The sequence below is a fragment of the Mobula hypostoma genome, chromosome 26 (genome assembly GCF_963921235.1).
Source record: "Mobula hypostoma chromosome 26, sMobHyp1.1, whole genome shotgun sequence".
Lineage (NCBI taxonomy): Eukaryota > Metazoa > Chordata > Chondrichthyes > Myliobatiformes > Myliobatidae > Mobula > Mobula hypostoma.
In genome coordinates this window covers 12,378,098-12,393,192 of record NC_086122.1, presented here as the reverse complement: position 1 = coordinate 12,393,192, position 15,095 = coordinate 12,378,098, and the positions used below count along the sequence as shown (strand labels likewise).

At 45.3% G+C, this 15,095-nt stretch overlaps 1 protein-coding gene across 2 annotated transcripts in view; it reads left to right on the top strand.

Annotated features, from left to right (window-relative positions):
- Positions 1 to 11,018: 11,018 nt before the first annotated feature.
- cdca8 (cell division cycle associated 8) overlaps positions 11,019 to 15,095 on the top strand; it is a 28,423-nt gene continuing 24,346 nt past the window's right edge. Inside the window, exon 1 of one of the 2 annotated variants that reach the window (XM_063033671.1) lies at positions 11,019 to 11,147. The gene's annotated coding sequence lies outside the window, so the exon portion shown is untranslated. Of the gene's footprint in view, positions 11,152 to 15,095 lie in introns of both variants that reach the window. The other variant, XM_063033670.1, reaches the window with a different exon arrangement.

Below are 15,095 nucleotides of genomic sequence, written 5' to 3'. Positions count from 1 at the left end.
CTGTTGACTGTGTAACCAGAACAGCGCGATGCCGTACGTTATTGGTCAGAGGGACTATGGTCAGGCGCTGGATTGGTCCGTGCTTTCTCTCTTAATCCCAGTCGAATGTGGTTACAGATATAAAGATTTCTCAGTCACCCTGGCGATATAAACCAGAAAATGCCGTAAATACTCGGCAGTTCAGGCAGTATATGTGGAGACGGGAGCATTTACTGTAATGTTCGATAAAAAAGGGCAATGTTAAGTGACACTGAAAGTTTTGGGAGAGGTGGCCAGGACGAGGAATATGATGCAAACTCTGGGTTGATCTGGAGATAAATTGAGATAAACTGGTCGGAGGAGGGCGTGCAGACAAAGTGTACACAATATGACAGATAAACCCAGAACTGGGAGGCAACCATTTTTCTCCATCTCCATCATAATTTGAGTGTTTGGATGTATGCTGATCAGATGGTCATGGAATTGCTGGTGTGCCTGGAGTCCATGAGGCCACACTACGAAGGTGCCATCAATGTATCTGAGGTAGCATTTGGGTGTAAGGGCAATGAACTCAGTGCTCTCTCTCCTCAAGGTTCTTTGTGTCGAAATTGGCAGTAGCATGTGACAAGGGCAATCCCATGGCCACTCCGCCCATTCGTTCATAGTGGTTCCCATTATAAACGTGTTCAAAAAGATCAATGGTACCCTCATCAAACCTTGACTGCAGGAGGACCAAGCTGACCTTCATGGGAACGCTCATGAACAGGGACACGATGTCGAAACTGACCGTTACATCTTCCGGGGTCAGCTGGATGTCACTTATCGTTTTTATGAATCTGGTCGAATTTGTGATGTGATTCACAGCCCCCAACAAAGGGAGACAGCGTGGCCGTTAAATGCTTACAGCATTCATGCAAGCCTTCAATTTACGATGGAGATGGAGAAGGAGAAGAATGGTTATCACCTGTCCCTCGACATTCTGATATGATGGAAACTGGACGGTAGCTTCAGACGTGGCAGCTATCAGAAACCCATTCACACGAACTTATGGTCTTATGGAAATATACCTCAACAATAACAGCCACGATGATGTCTTCCATCTCCATCGTAAAACCTATGGACTCACTTTCAAGGACCCTACTACTCATGTTCTCAGCGTTATTTATGAATTTTTTTTATTTGCACTGTTTGTCTTCTTTTACACATTGGTTGTCGGTCAGTCTTTGTGTGTAGTTTTTCACTGGTTTTATTGTACTTCTTTGTTTTACTGTGAGTGCCTGCAATCAAATGAATCTCAGAGTATACGGTGATACCTCAAAAACCCGCTTTGAACTTTGAGCTGCTGCAGGAACTCCATGGGCCAAGCAGCATCTGGGAGAGGAAAGAAAACGTAAACATTCTGGGTCAAAACCTCGGGCAGGGTTTTGAAACGGCCGGTGGGTTGAGGAGGGATGCAAGGTGACAGGCGGGTTGAGGTGGAGGGCTGGGGTGGAGTTGGAAGACTGTGGCTGAACGCTAGGTGGAGGCAGTTGGAGACGTACTGAAACAGATGAAGCAAGATGGGGGGAAGGAGGGTATGAAGATGGAAGACAGCTGCAGCGGGGAAATAACTTGATGTGCTAACAGTGCTGGATTTGGCTAAGTAAAGGGGGTGAAAATATACCACGAGACCATTAAACATAAACACAAATATGGGCCATTCGGCCCATTGAGTCTATTGTGCCATTCCATCATGGCTGATTTATTAACCTTGTCAACCCCATTCTCCTGCCTTCCACCTATCAACCTCCACTCTAAATATACCCACTGATTTGGCCTCCACAGCCATCTGTGGCAACGAATTCCACAGGTCCACCACCCTCTGGCAAAAGAAATTCCTCCTCTGTTCTAAAGGGACATCCTTCTATTCTTAGTCTGTGCTCTCCAATACAGGAACATTCTCTCCGCGTCCCACTCTACCTGGGCCTTAACACGTTCGATCGGTTTCAACGAGATCCACTCTCATTCTTCTAAACTCCAGCGAGTACAGGGAAGGGAGAGGTGGATAGCCTCTGGAGCCAAAAGGGTGGGTGGTGGTGGGACTTACCTATGTTAGAAGTGGACGAAGCCGGAAGAAGTAAATAGACAAGGGCGAAGATGCCGATGGGAAGGGGGTAAACATGGGAAGACTGTGGGAATCGGAGGAAGGGAGTATATAGAAGGGAGAGGGAGAGTAGGATGTAAAGGGGAAAAAAAGGTGTTTAATAAAATTGAAATACTCAATATTCATACTATTGGGTTGTAAACTACCCAGCTAAGATATAAGGTGTTGCTCTAGCGGCGTTCCTAGAAACCCAATATCACCCTTCATGGTGAGTGTAGTTGATCTACAAGACAATCATCCGGTCTGCATCACTTGTGTCACCCAGTCTGTGTTTGGTTTCCTCACTAGACAAGATTGTGAATTCTGGATGAGGTAAACTAGACTGGAAGAAGTAAAAATGAGTCTCAACTTTACCTGGAGAGACAGGCGTTGAATCACCTGTACTTGCTTGGGAAAACACAACAAAGTCCTGACGAAGGGTCTCGGCCCGAAACGTCGACTGTACCTCTTCCTAGAGATGCTGCCTGGCCTGCTGCGTTCACCAGCAACTTGGATGTGCGTTGCTCGAAATTCCGGCATCTGCAGATTTCCTCGTGTTAAAGTTTTTTTCTCCGGGGTGGTAGAGGAGACAAGGAGCACAGAACAGAACAGCACAGGAACAGGCCTTTCAACCCACAATAATAAATAACTAATTAAACTAGTCATTAAACATGTAATTAAACTAATCCTTTCTGCCTACACAGGTTCACATCCGGCTGCTCTCTGGATATACATGTGCCAATCAAGAAGCTTCTTAAACATTTCTATTGTATTTTCCTCCATTACCACTCCTGTCCAATCCTTTCTGCTCACCCACCATTCAATGTCTAAGATGTCCGACACATCTCCTTTGCAAACCCCTTCGAACTTTGAATGAATGCAAGCTAGTATTAGACATTTTGACCTTGGTGAAAGGAGTTCCAAGGGGGAGGAGGAGGAGTTCCTTCAAAATGTTGAAAGGGAGGGGAGTGTAAAATGCACTCAGTGGCACAGGAGTGGAATCTACTGAGTTCTTCTGCTGCTGTCGCCCATCCACTTCAAGGCTCAACGTGTTGTGCATTCAGAGATGCTCTTCTGCACACCACTGTTGTAGCATGTTTGAGTTATTGTCACCTTCCGGTCAGCTTGAATCAGTCCGCCCATTCCAGACATCCCACCCTGCAAAAACTCATTTCAGGGAGGTAGCACCATCAATTTGCGGGAGACTCCCGGAACGTCTGGGAGAGATGGGATGTCTGCAATAGAGTAGCTCCTTAGCAGCTAGCCAGCTAGTTTAAATAACGTTAGCTATGCTGATGAACAAATAACACCTGTTAAACTCACCTCAACATGTCTTTTACAGTCTTAACCCACCATGGGCAATAGAAAAGTCACTGTTGCAAATAGTGCAGCCAGCAACACTGTCATTATTTTGACCCCTACTAGGCAGGGGTACACTTTAGTGTAGTCTGGGGTGACGTACGTTTTATAATTTCCTTTTTTGGAAAACTCTGCCATGGCGCGCTCTTGCTCTCTCTCTCGCTCATGCTCTCTCTCTCTCTCTCTCTCGTGGTCACTCGCGCACTCTCCTGCGCTCTCGCTTGCTTGCTCTCGCTCTCTTTCATGTGTGCTCTCTCTCTCGTGGTCGCTCTTGTGCTCTCTCTTGCTTTCTCTCGCTCGCTCGCTCTCAAAAAACTTGATTTCCATGATATTGTATATAATTTGCGGGCATCAGGGAGCCTCTATCAATATGCGGGAGACTCCCGGAACTTCTGGGAGAGGTGGGATGTCTGGCATTCACCTCTGACCTCTCTTGTTAACAAGGTGTTTTCACCAACAGAACTGCTGCTCACTGAATTTTTTTTGTTTTTCACACCATTCTCTCTGTAAACTAGAGACTGTTGTGCATCAAAATCCTAGGAGATCAGCAGTTTCTGAGATCCCACCCCATTTGGCACCAACAATCACTTCCTGGTCAAAGTCACTTCGATCACATTTCTTCCCCCCAATCTGATGTTTGCTCAGAACAACAACTGAGCCTCGTGACCATGTCTGCATGCTCTTATCCACTGAGATGCTGCCACGTGATTGGCTAATTAGATATTTGTATCATCGACCAGGTGCACTTAATAACCTGGCCTCTGAATGTGTGTCTGGTAGTGGAAGGTTATTGGGCCTGGCTGAAGTACTGTGATCTGTTCAATGTGATTTGGTTGAGTGGGGGATGAAGACCAGGTGAATGGGCAGTGCAATAGCATAGTGGTCAGTGTAGTAGTGTATCGAGTGGCATGGTTGTGCGGTGGTTAGCACAATTGCTTTACAGTGCCAGCTGTATCAAGGTTCAATTCCCATTGCTCTCTGTAAGGAGTTTGTACTTTCATCCCATGACCACATAGGATTCCTCCAGGTACTCTTTGTTTCCTCCCACATTCCAAAGACGTACTGTCAAGGTTGCCCCCAGCACAACCCTTGGACCCTGTTGGTCGTTGACACAGAACAAAACATTTCACTGTATGTTTTGATGTACAAGTGACAAATAAAGGTAAACTCTTTATATCTAACAGGTGAAAGTAATGATGTGCAAATTAGATGATGTGTATTTAAAGACACAGCCTCGTACCTGGGATCTTTGTTTGTAGTACAGAATACTCAAAAACTTCTATAGATGTACCGTGGAGAGCATTCTGACAGGCTGCATCACTGACTGGTATGGGGGTGGGGGGGGGGGTGGTGGAACTGCTGCACACGACCAAAAGAAGCTGCAGAATGTTGTAAATCTAGTCGGCTCCATCTTGGTTACTAGCCTACTAAGTACCCAGGACATCTTAAAGAAGTGGTGTCTCAGAAAGGCAGCGTCCATTATTAAGGACCTCCAGCACCCAGGGCATGCTTCTTTCCCACTGTTACCATCAGGTAGGAGGTACAGAAGCCTGAAGGCACACACTCAGCGATTCAGGAACAGTTTCTTCCCCTCGGTCATCCGATTCCTAAATGGACATTGAACCCTTGGACACTACCTCACTTTTTAAATATACATTATTTCTTTTTTTTTGCACGATTTGTAATTGATTTACTTAATTATTTATTATTATTATTTTATTATTGTTTTTTGTATTGTCTGAAAATACATTCAGCCACAGGAAGAAGGGTAGCAACACGCTGGAGGAACTCAGCAAGTCGGGCAGCATCCGTGGAAACGAACAGTCAACGTTTCGGGCCGGAACCCTTTGTCAGGACTGTGAAGGGAAGGGGTAGAGGCCCTATAAAGAAGGTGGGGGGAGGTTGGGAAGGAGAAGGCTGGTAGGTTCCAGGTGAAAAACCAGTAAGGGGGAAGTTAAAGCGGTGGGCGAGGGGAAGCAGGGAAAGGATAAGCAGGAAAGGTGAAGAAGGAACAGGGCAAAGCACAATGGGTAGCAGAAGGAGGCGGAACCAGGAGGGAGATGATAGGCAACTGGAGGAGGGGGCAGAGTGAAACTGGGATGGGGGAAGGGAATTACTGGAAGTTGGAGAATTCAATGTTCATGCCAAGGGGCTGGAGACTACCCAGATGGTATATGAGGTGTTGCCCCTCCAGGAGGGTAGTGATGGAAAAAGGGGTTTGACAGAGCTGTTCAGAGAAGGAGCAAAGGGCTCTCAGGATGGGCTTTTGTGAGATGGGGATGCAGACGTGTTGGACTTTCATGGTGGCTTCTGGCATCAGAAATGTCCTGAATGAAGGTGGAAATGGACTGGAAAAGGGAGGACAAATAGAGAATAGACAAAGTGCTGGAGTTACTCAGCAGGTTATGCAGGATCTGTGGAGAGAGACAATCACACATCAGGACTCTGATCCAATAAAACAACCCACAGTGCTTTAAGACCTTCCATATAATTGCAATACATTTGTTAACTAGGAGGGGGTCTGCTGGTGTTTTATAGCATACAGACCTCTACCCTGCAAAGTCTGAACCCTAGACATAATTCCCCTTTCACCGTGACCAACTGCACATTATAGAAACATAGAAAACCTACAGCACAATACAGACCCTTCGGCCCACAAAGTTGTGCTGAACATGTCCCTACCTTAGAAATTACCTAGGGTTACCCACAGCCCTCTATTTTTCTAAGCTCCATGTACCTATCCAAAAGTCTCTTAAAAGACCCTATGGTATCCACCTTCACCGCCGTTGCCGGCAGCCCATTCCACTCACTCACCACTCTCTGAGTAAAAAGCTTACTCCTGACATCTCCTCTGTACCTACTCCCCAGCACCTTAAACCTGTGCCCTCTTGTGGTAACCATTTCAACCCTGGGAAAAAGCCTCTGACTATCCACATGATCAATGCCTCTCATCATCTTATACAGCTCTATCAGGTCACCTCTCATCCTCCGTCGCTCCAAGGAGAAAAGGCCAAGTTCACTCAACCTATTCTCATAAGGCATGCTCCCCAATCCAGACAACATCCTCGTAAATCTCCTCTGCACCCTTTCTATGGTTTCCACATCCTTCCTATGGTGAGGTGACCAGAACTGAGCACAGTACTCCAAGTGGGGTCTGACCAGGGTCCTATATAGCTGCAACATTACCTCTCGGCTCCTAAATTCAATTCCATGATTGATGAAGGCCAATACACTATACGCGTTCTTAACCACAGAGTCAACCTGCACAGCTGCTTTGAGCGTCCTATGGACTCGGACCCCAAGATCCCTCTGATCCTCCACACTGCCAAGAGTCTTACCATTAATACAATATTCTGCCATCATATTTGACCTACCAAAATGAACCACTTCACACTTATCTGGGTTGAACTCCATCTGCCACTTCTCAGCCCAGTTTTGTATCCTATCAATGTCCCGCTGTAATCCCTGACAGCCCTCCACACTATCCACAACACCTCCAACCTTTGTGTCATCTGCAAACTTACTAACACATCCCTCCACTTCCTCATCCAAGTCATTTATAAAAATCACGAAGTGGAAGGGTCCCAGAACAGATCCCTGAGGCACACCACTGGTGACCAACCTCCATGCAGAGGAACCTCAACACTTAACACCAGTACATAACACAGACACTGATGACTCAGAAGGCAATCCACTCGATTGTCTTTAATATCAAGGTTTTGTGAATCAGGGAGATCACTTACTGAGATATGCACCCTCCTCACCAGTGGGGTGGAGATAGTCTGTGCAGAGAGAAAATGGGGTGAATGCTGCAAAGGAAGAATTAAATTTGATTCCTCTTTGGTATATGCTAGACTATGTAACACAAAACGGAAGTTCGTATGTCTAAATGGTGTTAGCCTGGAAACTGAGAATGTTTTGAGAAAGTACAAGGGAACCAGTCCATAACAATGTTTTGAAAACTTAGTGTGAATAATAGTAACACACATCAAAGTTGCTGGTGAACGCAGCAGGCCAGGCAGCATCTCTAGGAAGAGGTACACTCGACGTTTCAGGCCGAGGCCCTTCATCAGGACTAACTGAAGGAAGAGTTAGTACGAGATTTGAAAGTGGGAGGGGGAGGGGGAGAAAGTTTGTTGTTTGTTGTTTGTGAATAATAGTGTACAGGTCTGGAAGTACATAATGGTAGAAAACATGCTGTCTGAAAAAGGGACCATCATTCTGCAGATGCAGATACCACTTGGTACAGTCCCACAAGAAAATATTAGGGCAAGGTATCTTGAAGGGTATTAAAAAGGGGCAATTTCTTCATGTGAATGGGAATCTTCTCTTAGGGTGGGTTACGATTAGGGTTAAGATTTGCAGATAGAAACAAGGACTTTGAAGAGAGAAAATGGAAAAGCTGTTGGACACCTACGGCTCCCTCCAGCATTATATTATGTAGTGTGGCTTACTGTTTGGTTGATAAATATTACTTTGTTTCTTTTACAACTTCACTAACTATTTTTCTTTCATTATTTATTCTTGATATTACCTTAATAATTTTTATAACCTTAACTAGATGTTGCAGTGGCTCCTTTGTGGATTTCTCATGCTGCTGAATCAGAAAAGAGCAAGGGACACATTTTCACAGTATTTTCGTTACGTATGCTCACCCTGGGATGAGACCTATCCACTTGTAATTGAGTCATGGTGTGTTACCTTCTCCAGTTATCATTGAGCTCAAGAACATCCAGAGAGATCCTTGGTCTGAAGATCTTTAGAACATGCTGCAAGATGGCAGGTGAAATTCGGTGCAGGGAAGTGTGAAGTGGCAGAAAAGAGAGTGAGAAACAGGAAAGAGTCAAAGGTACAGTGCTGGATGTGCATGACAAGAGGGACCTTGGTGTAAGTGAGCATTAAGCCTTGAAAGCAAAGGGTCAAGTTGACACTAGAGTCTGGAGAAACTGTAATCTTTTTTCCATCTGCCTTCATCTGTCATTCACCTGTCACTGTCACTTCATCTGTCACTCCACCCCTGCTCCTCTCCCTTACGCAGGATAACCCGCCTGTCATCTTACACCTCTCCTTAGCCCACCAATCACCTTGAACTCCTTTCTCACCTGTCACCTGTAACATTGACATTTCCTTATCTCCCACAGATGCTGCTTAACTCTTTAAGTTCTCCCAGCAGATTGTTTGCTGTGGCAGGTTGAGTGAAATCACACATAGATCTGAGATTCATAATTTGAAACAAAAGATCTCAAAAATATACGCTTATGTTAATCCCGTATAAAATACTGATCTGCAGCTACACTGCAAGTGTATCTATTGAGTGCAATGTCTTCCCAGGTTTTAGATGTAACGTTCGATTTGTTCAGCTTGATTTTGATTACTTTTGAAGTGTTTCCTTTGTTGACCAGGGGCTCACTAACCAGGAGTCAAGGACCTGTTTGGGGAGGTGTGAGTTAAGCATCCAGGTGACATAATCTATCCATCGGAGTTGGCGTTGGTTTATTCTGGTGAAAATGCTCTTCATGTTGACTCCTTCGAGTTAAGTGTGTCTGTCTTTCCAGCTGATCCTCAAAATCTTTTGAAAGACTCTGGTGGTATTGTTCCAGGGCTTTCAGGTGTCTACTGTACATGGTCTATGATTCAGCTCCATATAGTAATGTAAGAAGGTCAACTGCTGATAGACAAAATTTTTGTTTGGACTGTAGTTCACGGTCTTCAAAGACTCTTTCCTTAATCTTACATAGACGCCACTAGTAATACTCAGACAGTGTTTGTTCTCTGAGTTGGTACCTGTTTTTGAGGAGAGAATGATATCATGGCCAATAAAGGCCACCAATGCCTTTTTCTTCCTTAGGAGGCTAAAGAAACTCAGCATGTTCCTGTCAACTCTTATCGATTTTTATCCAGCATTCTGTCTGGATGGGTAACAGCTCGGTATAATAACTGATCTGCACACCACCACAAGACACTGCAGAGAGATGCGGACGCAGCTCACTACATCACATCCTTCCTTCTAAGAACTCTGTCTCTACTTTTTGCTGCCTCAGTAAAGCAGCCAGCGTAATCAAAGATCCCACCCTCCCCAGGTATCCTTGTTCTCCCCTTTCCCATCGAACAGAAGATCCCAAAGCCTGAAAGTACCTACCACCAGACTCAAGGTCAGCTTCTAACTCGCAGTAATCATACTGTTGAATAGACCTCTTGCATGCATGCTTGGCCTCACAATCTTCCTCGTTATGATCTTGCATTTAATCCTTTGCCTACATTGTACACTTTTGGTAGCTTTTACATTTTATTCTGCATTGTTATTACTTTATCTTATTCTAACTCAATGCACTGTGTAATGACTTGATCTGTATGAGTAGTATGCAAGAAAAGCTTTTCAGTGAATCTTGGTACATGTGACAATAATAAACCAACACCAAATACACTACTTCATTATACCTTTTTTGTACCTGACTTAAGGGCACTGTTGGAGGTACCGCAGGCAGCAATGCCAAGCAGAAAACAAAATCTTCATGTAAGTCTCGTTGTACTTTATTGTAACTTTATGGCTTGGCATCGTACTGCTGTTGCATAATAATAAATTTCACCTTGTAAAAGATGGTTACATCAAATCGGATTCTGAGACTAAAGTGCACCTTTCACAGAGTTGATGGTCTTCCAGCAGTAAATGACAACTGTCAAAGTGAAAGTAAATGTTATTATCAAAGTAATATATGTCACCCTATATTTAATTCAATATAACCTTGAGATTCATCCTCCTGTGGGCATACTCAGCAAATCTATAGAATTGTAACTATAACGGGATCAATGAAAGATCAAGTGCAGTGCAGAAGGCAACTGTGCAAATGCAAATATAAATAAATAGCAATAAGTTACAAGAACATGAAAATGTAGGACAAAGAGTCCTTAAAGTGGAAAATATCTCAACGATGAGGCAAGTGAGTGTCGTTATCCCCTTTTTGTTCGAGAGCCTGATGGTTGAGGGGAATCGGTTCTTGAACCTGGTGGTGAGAGTCCTGGGGCATCTACCTGACGGCAGCAGGGAGAAGACAGCATGTCCTCGGAGATGGAGATCTTTGATGACCCAAGCTGCTTTCTTACGACAGCATTTCATGCAGCTGTGCTCAATTGTTGATGTATGTGTGTGTCCCTTGGATTTTCAATGTCCAAAAACACTGCAAACTATTGATACTTTCACTGATACTTTCCGGATATCATTTTCCAGTAGTACAAAGGCATCATATGGAGATCTCCTTTTACTAAACCCGACTAGGTAGTTCGCTCACATTAAGTCTCCACGCTGCTAAACTTTACGTAGTTCAACTGTGTTTCAGACTTCCACGCCGCTCTGTGATTGGCCGTCGCTAAGCCAGCCGAGCAGTGACCTATCAGCATTGAGTCAGTAAAGTTTGCGGTTGGCTACTCCTGAACTAGCCCGCCTGTGATTGGGCTTCCGTAAAACAGTCGTCACCACTGATTGGTCATTCCTGTGATTTGACGTCATTACCCACGCTGTGATTGGGCAGTACCGGAAGCGCCTCTGAGTTATGATTGGTCGGGGAGCAGGGCGGTCGCAGGCTCTGGTGTGGGTCCGTTGTGTTTGAAATTCAAACTGTGAGGCGGGCCGCGGCTGTGCGGAGAAAAGGAAGAGAGCGGAGCCTGCTGTCGGTCTAAGGCGGACTACCTTGTGGGTATGGTGGTGTTGGGTCCCGGGGGTGGAAGAGGAGGCGGCGGTGCTGCTGCTCCTCACGGGAGAGGGGCGGAGGGTGGGGAGGCGGCTGCTTACGGGAGAGCGGGGTGTCGGGAAGGAGGTGGTTGTCCACAGGGGCCGGGCTGCCCAATGCACGGCGTCCCTGGGGAGTCCGTCCGCCGGAGCGGTGACTTTCAGATACGTTCTGCTTTTTAAAGATATCCTCGAGTTTTCTGAGCCTGTGTCGTGGCCCCTCCGTCCTGGGCGGTAATGCAACCAGTTAGAATGCCCGCAATGCACACAGAATGCTGGAGGAACTCGGCAGGCCAGGCAGCATCTGTGGAAAAGACGTTTTGGGCCGAGACCCGCCCTCAGGACTGGGGCGGGGGGGGGGGTATAACTTGGAGCAAGAAGATGGCAGGTTAGGTGAAACTGGGAGGAGGGAGGGGTGAAATAAAGAGCTGGCATGTTGACAGGTGAAAGAAAGGGCTGGAGAAAGGGGGATGGAATCTGTTGGGAGGGAGAACAGAAGACCCTGGAGGGAAGGGAGAGGAGCACCAGAGGGAGGTGATGAGCAGGTAAGGAGTTGAGGTGGGATGGGAGGGGTGCAATTATCAGAAGTTCTAGAAACTGATGCTCATGCCATCAGGTTGGTGGCTACCCAGGCAGAATATAAGGTGTTGCTCCTCCAACCTGAGTCTGGCTCCCTCACCGTAGTAAAGGAGACCATGGAATGACATGTCAGAGAATGCTCAGTGCCAATGTTACAAAGGTTGGGACTGACACGGTGGGCTGGTTCTGTGCTGTCTAATGCTTGAAGCATTTACCCCCACACTAGCCATATCTCAGGAATTAAAGAAAGAAGAGATGTAGATGAGCAAAAAATTGGTATGGATGTGGTGGGCTAAAGGTTATGCTTCTAAGCTCAAAATGAATGGACCCTGGTGGGCAGCCTCTGGTACAAGGATGTTGGGTCAGGCAGCATTAGTGGAGAAAAAGTTAAAGCCCAATGGATGTCAGGATCTTCAGAATGATCAGAATTTCTTTCATACATCTGAGAGCAATTTTTTGTAAGATGAATCAGGTTTAATATTACTGGCACATGTTAAATTTACAGCAGCAGTATGATTAAATACGTGATGTCCTGAAGTGGGAGGGTGAGGAGCCAGAGGTCATGGTACATATAGGTACCAATGACATAGGTAGGAAAAGGGAAGAGGTCCTGAAAGGAGAATATAGGGAGTTAGGAAGGGAGTTGAGAAAAAGGACCGCAGAGGTAGTAATCTCGGGATTACTGCCTGTGCCACGTGACAGTGAGAGTAGGAATGCAATGAGGTGGAGGATAAATGTGTGGCTGAGGGATTGGAGCAGGGGGCAGGGATTCAAGTTTTTGGATCATTGGGACCTCTTTTGGCACAGGCGTGACCTGTACAAAAAGGACGGGTTATGCTTGAATCCTAGGAGGACCAATATCCTGGCAGGGAGATTTGCAAGGGCTACTGAAGTGACTTTAAACTAGAATGGTTGGGGGGGTGGGAATCAAATTAAAGAGACTAGGAGAGAGGAGGTTAGTTCACAACAGGGGGATGGGAACCAGTGCAGAGAGACGGAGGGGTGTAAAATGAGGGTAGAAGCAAAAAGTAGTAAGGTGAAAAGTAAAAGTGGCAGGCCGGCAAATCCAGGGCAAAAATCGAAAAGGTCCACTTTTCAACATAATTGTATAAATGTTGTAAAAGCGAGCCTGAAGGCTTTGTGTGTCAATGCAAGGAGCATTCGTAACAAGGTGGATGAATTAAAAGTGCAGATTGTTATTAATGAATATGATATAGTTGGGATCACAGAGACATGGGCTCCAGCGTGACCAGGGATGGAAGCTCAACATTCAGGGATATTCAATATTCAGGAGGGATAGACATGAAAGAAAAGGAGGTGGGGTAGCATTGCTGGTTAGAGAGGAGATTAACACAATAGAAAGGAAGGACAGTAGCCGGAAGGATGTGGAACCGATATGGGTAGAGCTGCATAACACTAAGGGGCAGAAAACGCTGGTGGGAGTTGTGTACAGGCCACCTAGCAGTAGTAGTGAGGTTGGGGATGGTATTAAACAGGAAATTAGAAATGTGTGCAATAAAGGAACAGCAGTTATAATGGGTGACTTCAATCTACATATAGATTGGGTGAACCAAATTGGTAAGGGTGCTGAGGAAGAAGATTTCTTGGAATGTATGCGGGATGGTTTTTTGAACCAACATGTCGAGGAACCAACTAGAGAGCAGGCCATTCTAGACTGGGTATTGAGCAACGAGGAAGGGTTAATTAGCAATCTTGTCGTGAGAGGCCCCTTGGGTAAGAGTGACCATAATATGGTGGAATTCTTCATTAAGATGGTGAGTGACATAGTTAATTCAGAAACAAAGGTTCTGAACTTAAAGAAGGGTAACTTTGAAGGTATGAGATGTGAATTAGCTAAGATAGACTGGCAAATGACGCTTAAAGGATTGACGGTGGATATGCAATGGCAAGCATTTAAAGATCGCATGGATGAACTACAACAATTGTTCATCCCAGTTTGGCAGAAGAATAAATCAAGGAAGGTAGTGCACCCGTGGCTGACAAGGGAAATTAGGGATAGTATCAATTCCAAAGAAGAAACATACAAATTAGCCAGAAAAAGTGGCTCGCCTGAGGACTGGGAGAAATTCAGAGTCCAGCAGAGGAGGACAAAGGCTTAATTAGGAAAGGGAAAAAAGATTATGAGAGAAAACTGGCAGGGAACATAAAAACTGACTGTAAAAGCTTTTATAGATATGTGAAAAGAAAAAGGTTGGTTAAGACAAATGTAGGTCTCCTGCAGGCAGAAACAGGTGAATTGATTATGGGGAGCAAGGAGCAAGGACATGGCAGACCAATTGAATAATTACTTTGGTTCTGTCTTCACTAAGGAGGACATAAATAATCTTCCGGAAATAGCAGGGGACAGAGGGTTCAGTGAGATGGAGGAACTGAGGGAAATACATGTTAGTAGGGAAGTGGTGTTAGGTAAATTGAAGGGATTAAAGGCAGATAAATCCCCAGGGCCAGGTGGTCTGCATCCCAGAGTGCTTAAGGAAGTAGCCCAAGAAATACTGGATGCGTTAGTGATAATTTTTCAAAACTCTATAGATTCTGGACTAGTTCCTGAGGCTTGGAGGGTGGCTAATGTAACCCCACTTTTTAAAAAAGGAGGGAGAGAGAAACTGGGGAATTATAGACCAGTTAGCCTAACATTGGTGGTGGGGAAACTGCTAGAGTCAGTTATCAAAGATGTGATAACAGGACATTTGGAAAGCGGTGAAATCATCGGACAAAGTCAGCAGGGATTTGTGAAAGGAAAATCATGTCTGACGAATCTCACAGAATTTTTTGAGGATGTAACTAGCAGAGTGGATAGGGGAGACCCAGTGGATGTGGTATATTTGGATTTTCAAAAGGCTTTTGACAAGGTCCCACACAGGAGATTAGTGCGCAAACTTAAAGCACACGGTATTGGGGGTAAAGTATTGATGTGGATAGAGAATTGGTTGGCAGACAGGAAGCAAAGAGTGGGAATAAACAGGACCTTTTCAGAATGGCAGGCAGTGACTAGTGGGGTACCGCAAGGCTCAGTGCTGGGACCCCAGTTGTTTACAGTATATATTAATGACTTGGATGAGGGAATTAAATGCAGCATCTCCAAGTTTACGGATGACAAGAAGCTGGGCGGCAGTGTTAGCTGTGAGGAGGATGCAGGGTGACTTGGATAGGTTAGGTGAGTGGGCAAATTCATGGCAGATGCAATTTAATGTGGATAAATGTGAGGTTATCCACTTTGGTGGCAAAAACAGGAAAACAGATATTATCTGAATGGTGGCCAATTAGGAAAAGGGGAGGTGCTTCGAGACCTGGGTGTCATTATACACCAATCAT